The sequence below is a fragment of the Rhipicephalus sanguineus genome, chromosome 8, assembly GCF_013339695.2.
Source record: "Rhipicephalus sanguineus isolate Rsan-2018 chromosome 8, BIME_Rsan_1.4, whole genome shotgun sequence".
Taxonomy (NCBI): domain Eukaryota; kingdom Metazoa; phylum Arthropoda; class Arachnida; order Ixodida; family Ixodidae; genus Rhipicephalus; species Rhipicephalus sanguineus.
Genome location: NC_051183.1, coordinates 39521804 through 39527833, shown reverse-complemented (window position 1 = coordinate 39527833; position 6030 = coordinate 39521804).

The window sequence follows — 6030 nt, the reverse complement described above, 5'->3', positions numbered from 1 at the left end:
TGTGGTGTCCTGATCTCTTTCTTGTGTCCGTGTTTGCACGCCCTGTCTCTTTTTAGAATGAATACGTACCAACTAGCTCAGCTCTCTGTTATTCTTATCTTCTAAGCTTCTCCAACTCTCATGTTTATTCTGTGCCATATACATTCATTTAATTGTACTTAGAATGCCCCGCCACGGTGGTCTAGTGGTTATGGCGCTCGACTGCTGACCCGGAGGTCGCGGGATCAAATCCCGGCCGCGGCGGCTGCATTTTCGATGGAGGCGAAAATGTCTGAGGCCCGTGTACTTAGATTTAGGTGCACGTTAAAGAACCCCAGGTGGTCGAAATTTCCGGAGCCCTCCACTACGGCGTCTCTCATAATCATATCTTGGTTTTGGGACGTCAAACCCCAGATATTATTACTTAGAATGTTGTGGGTGCGGATCCCACCAGTGTAAAAGGTGATTGTTCGCCCATTTCAATCCATTTCAATTTATTTCACAGTTGCTACGCTAAAGATAAAAAAAAACTGTTAACGCTCCCTATGCTTTCCCTGGCCTTATTGTTTGTTGGATTAATTTCATTTTGTTGTTGTTATAAGAAGTCTAGATGTTGAACAATGAACGGCGCTGGAACCGACATTTCGACAAGAACATTAAGTCCCCTTGCCTTAACTTTGGCACCAAGGAAATTCCTCGCTCAAAGGACTTCTCACCCTCTCAAGCCTCCACCTTGCCCTGAGCATCTGTTTAGGTTGAGTTCTGTTGTTGTTTCTTTCGACCACGTGCCCTAGATTAGCATGCCGCTTCAGTGTCTTCAGGGCGCTGAAGACATACCACGCTAACTCGTTGCTAGTAAAAAAAAACGAAACCTGGCCACTCGCACGGAAGCAATTTACCGCTCCAATTTCTTTTCCGTCGTTCCGTCCACCACGTTGTGCCCGGCGGGCCAGGCCTTGGCCTTCTTCGCCAGCCGCCATTGTGGCGGCGGTGGCCAGGCGTGAATAGCGTGCGTGCGAAGAAAACACGCATTCTAATGTCCAGCGCAACGCAGGCTGACTTCGCAAAGGCGAAGGCTTCTTCGCACACTTTTACGGGAACAATGGCCACGCCGTCTCTTCTCGCCATCTCTCGTGTGCTCGCGCGTTCCGTCGTCTGGGACGCGAGCTGGTCACTTCTTGTCGAACCTCTGGAACGCTGACGGGAATGACAGTCATTCGAAGATCTCGACGGGACCCACGGTTTTAATCCCGCGGCTATGACGTCGCGCAGTGCTTGCGAAGGAGTCTCCTGAAGGTGTCCGGATATCTTTTCTTTGTCATGTGGTTTCGGTGTTGCTCCGAAATTGTGCTACTTGTGGAATTCTCGACGTGGTTTCTTCCTTCGTGTGTGGACGCCTACCGGCGGAGTCTGGGAACCCGCGATGACCGGGCTAAGACAAGTGCACAGACCTGGACCAAGAACAGTCGCTGTAAGCGTAAGCAGATCGTGCTGTGAAGCTCGTTTGAACGGCATTTGACGAAATTTATTCGTCGCTTTAGGCATAAGCTAAGCGTACGTGCATGGATGACTCATGGGACAATAAGGCTGCTGTTTATGCTTCTATTGCGGCTGCTGCTAATGATATATGAAGACATAGCTATTTGAGGACAGCTTTTGTCTCAGAATGCGGCCCCAAGATCGGCCGATGGAATGAGCACATAACAGCTTGCGCTGGATAAACCTGTCAGGCTGACAGTGTCAGCAGTTGATGTACACACTACACCACGGCGCACTTGATTGCAATGGTGATGCTGAGCCGAAGAGGACTTAAGCGTCTTTCTTTAGGCAAGAGAAGCGTTTCATTTATACACTACTGGAGATGAATACAGGGGCATGTTTCCAAACTTATGCTGTCCTTTGTGTTTAGAAAACAAGATGAATGATTCAGAGTACGATGTGCTTTACTAGGGAAAGCTATGCGCCGCTGTCGCTAAAAGCTAAAGCGAACACTGTCAAACGAATGTCGGTGTTTAACTATGAACTGCGTGTTTAGAAGAAATGGGGACGAATTAAAGTGCAATGCACTCTAGCAGGAGGGCAGAGCTGTAGGCTAACCCTCAACAATACCCGAACACAAAGAAAATTGTCGTTTGAACAAAATGTGAGTAGTCCAGACTTTATTAATACAAGAATATTGTGCTTAGGAGGAAGGAAAAAGATTCTGAGCCCACGTATACTCTGCTATGAAAGAGCTGTAGGTTGTCCCGGAATATAGCAACCTGATCCTTTAAGGTGCAAGGCCATGAAGATTGTGTGTTTAGGAAAATGCTTGGCGATGTAAAGTACAACTTGCTATACTTTGGTATAGAGTAGTAAGCCGTCCCACTAAGGGTTTGGTAGCCAAGAAACTGTTTAGAAAAAAAAATGAAGATTTAAAAGTATATACTTTCAATGGGAGAGCACTATGCCGTCCCTGCTTCTGAAAAGACATGTGAATAATTTGCTCCAAATAAAGTAGGCTTTTGAGGAAATAAAATATTAGCGCAGCTTGCACGATGTCGCGCAAACCTGGGTCACAGCATAGGTAGTAGGCACCTAGCTGGTCCTGGCTTGGCTTGGCTTTTATCCTCTCGCCTATCTCTTTCCAACGACTGGCTATACTATACTATACTATACTATACTATACTATACTATACTATACTATACTATACTATACTATACTATACTATACCATACATGGCTATGCTTGTCCTCTCTCTTTTTTTGCTCTCTGCTTTTTCTCATTCGAAGCCTGTATATTTGCTAAAACTATTTCTCTCTTTCTTTTCTATCCTTCTTTCTTTCTTTCTCTTTCTTTCTTTCTCTCTCTTTCTTTCTCTCTGTACTCGTTTACTCGCCCATCAGTTACTGCATCCCACGCCGGACAAATCGGCGCACGTGTTCTGGGAGCGAAGCAGAAGAGGAAGAAGCGGAAGGCGATGAAGAAGAGGACAAAGAGAGCGCGTGCCGCTTCATGATTATGATAATTTTCTATCTGCGACACGTGGAAAACCTCGACCATAACAGCTCTGCTGTAAAAAATAGACCATTCGGAGCTCTATGTGCTCTACTATGGGAAAGCTGTGAGCTGTCCCGAAATAGAAATGCCAAAAATTCACACAGTCACTTATGCATTTGCCTAAGACAACTCCAACGCGAAAGCCATCTTCTTTTTCAATCGAATCTCGCCCCCCCCCCCCCCCCTTCCTCACCGCTCCCAAAGCTTTCTGCGCACAGCGTGGTTTTGCATTGCCCAAGGAAACGGAGGCATTGAAAGCGTTTTGCACCTCACGCAGTTTTGCCTTGCCTCCGGGATCGTCCCACCATTGACCAAACGGAGATATGGTGTGATGACGCGATGTTATGTGGCGCCACAGTAACGTCATGATGACGCCACAAATGTAGGCGACCTGTGACGTCATAGTGTGACGTCATTCCATGGTGGTGATTTTTTGCATCACTCCTGCTGACGCCGACCCCGCCGGTGACTTTTCGCGTTTGATGAGGCATCTAAGGCATTAAAAAGTTTTTGTATACTGTGTTTAGCAACAAAGTTGATTGATTCAGAGCACTGCTTGCTCTACTATGCGGTTGCGTTCACCCGCCACTGTGGTCTTGTGGTTATGGTGCTCGACTGCTGACCCGAAGGTTGCGGTATCGAATATCGGCCGCGGCGGCCGTATTTTTGATTGAGGCGAAGATGCTTGAGGCTCAAGTACTTAGATTTAGGTGCACGTTAAGAACCCCAGGTGGTTGCAATTTCCGGAGCCCTTCACTATGGCGTCTCTCATTATCATATCGTGGTTTTCGGACGTTCAACCCCTAAAATTATTACTAATTATGTCTTTGCGTTCAGAAAAAAATGTTGCAGTGGCTTAGCTCGGTTATGCCAGGATAACGTATAGCGTTACGAAAGGTTCAGCTGATTGTTCTTAGCTTTTCCTGATTGTCTAGGATTAGCTTGATTATCATGCTTACTGCTGCTCCAACGACACACACATGGTATACATATCTTGTGGCACATGTATATTTATTTTGCCAGGCAACTACTTCGGGATCCGATGAATTAACCTTCTCCGCTCTTCTGCACCGTTGAGCAGCATTTGCGCTCTCCTTCTCCATGGCTAAACCACACTGGCAAACGCCAGTCAGAGGCACTGTCAAGCGGCTCCAGCGCAGTGTCAGACGGTGACTGCACAGCGAAGGCGAATAGCTGCGCGCGAGCCGGCGCCAGTACGTCTACCTCGGCTACGACGTCACTCCTCTGGAAAGCGCAGACCGCCGGCAGCGGCGGAGTGCGCGGGAGGTGCCGGCTCCGATGCGCCAGCTGTGTGACATCACTGATCCTCGCGCATGCGTAGCACGGCTCTTGCCACGGGAAACTGGCTCGGCTAGGCCAGTGTAGCTAACGCTACAAAAATGGTGAACGATCCATTGAACTGTCTGCTGCTCTCCCGGGTTGTGTGACTAGAAAACAGTGTTTACTGATTTAAAATGCTTCCTATATACGCGACTGCGGGGGAGCGGTAAACATTCTACGATAGAGCTCAGCAGCATTTGACCAGTGTTTGTGTTTAGACCAAATTATTAACGATTTAGGGTGTTATGTGCACCCTACTAGTGGACAGCAGTACGTTGCCCAGGCTATGAGTTAACAACGAAGAAAAGACGGACAGGGAGGCACAGGTACGATGTAGCGTATGGCCCTCAGACACTACCACAGCTGACGGATCACTGATAGAAAAATGGTTAGAGCATCCGACACCTATCGTTGAGGACCAAGAGGTCGTGGGTTCGACTCCCGTTTGCGGAACTTTTTCTTCTAGTTCTTTTTCTTTGCCATTTGATTGGTGCATTTTTTCTGGCGTATTTCCGTGACGGACATACGTCACGAAATTCTTGGTGGACCCCTGCATAAAACACTTTCGTCTTAAAAAAACCAAAGTTTGCACAGATACACACATATAAGTTGGGAAGAACTGCTGCATTTGTACTCACACGTGCTGCGAACACGCGTGTCGACGCCTCAGGCTCGCTCATATGATACTAACTCGTGGTTTTCTGTGTTCAGATCAAATTATTAACGACTCAGGCTGCCATATGCACTGTACTAAGCTGCATCAGTATCTTCTCACCTTGTCTAGGGTCTAGCCACCATACCTTGTGGAAGGCTTAGCTTTTGATACGTAAGAAATTCAGCTGCGTCTCCCATATGCGTTCCTACGCAACCACATTCATTTCTCTAAGAGAAAACAGCAGTTATTGCCTTCCATTTTCTTTAACTATGGACAAGTAAAGGACGTTTTCTTCTGAACTGAGATAATTTCCCGTTAAGCCTAAATCTTTTAGCTTATTAATACTATTTTTTTACGTGGAAAGCGCGAAGGCCAGCCACTACAGTATTTAATAGGCACTACGCGATGCATTTGAAGAAACTACATCGAGAAAGCCATATTATTGCTGTTCTATCACTCATATTTATACTGGAGGCCCTGAGCAAGAAATATGTTTCTTCCTTTGTGACTGAAGGCAATATATTCCTGTAGGCCTCTTCCATGCACGGGCTGCAATGGGGATTATAGCGTGCGATTAGTGTCCAAGATAAACAGCATAATAAGCAAGAGAAGTAATCCAACAAAACAAATGAAATAAAACATAAAAAGATAAAGAATAAATTGAATGTAAACATAGAACGTTAAAAAAGATAAATATGCATTAACAAAGCTTGAAAATTATAATTACGATGCAGCGGGTAACTGGCGTTTAAAAGAAACAGAAATTACACCGGCTATATTTGCTTCGTTTAATATCACTCCAACGGTTAAGTTGTCTGCTAATTCGTTAAATGAGCAACGTGATCTCAAGAAGCACCCAATAATTTGTAGGAAATGGCAACCTATCGTTTCGTATAATCAAAGAAATGTGTGCAGCGCAGCCTAAGCCCACACGATCGGGCATTATTATCGAAGAATCACAGCCATAATTATAAAGTTTTAGCCCCCGAGGGGTGTTAGGCTGGTGCGGACAAGT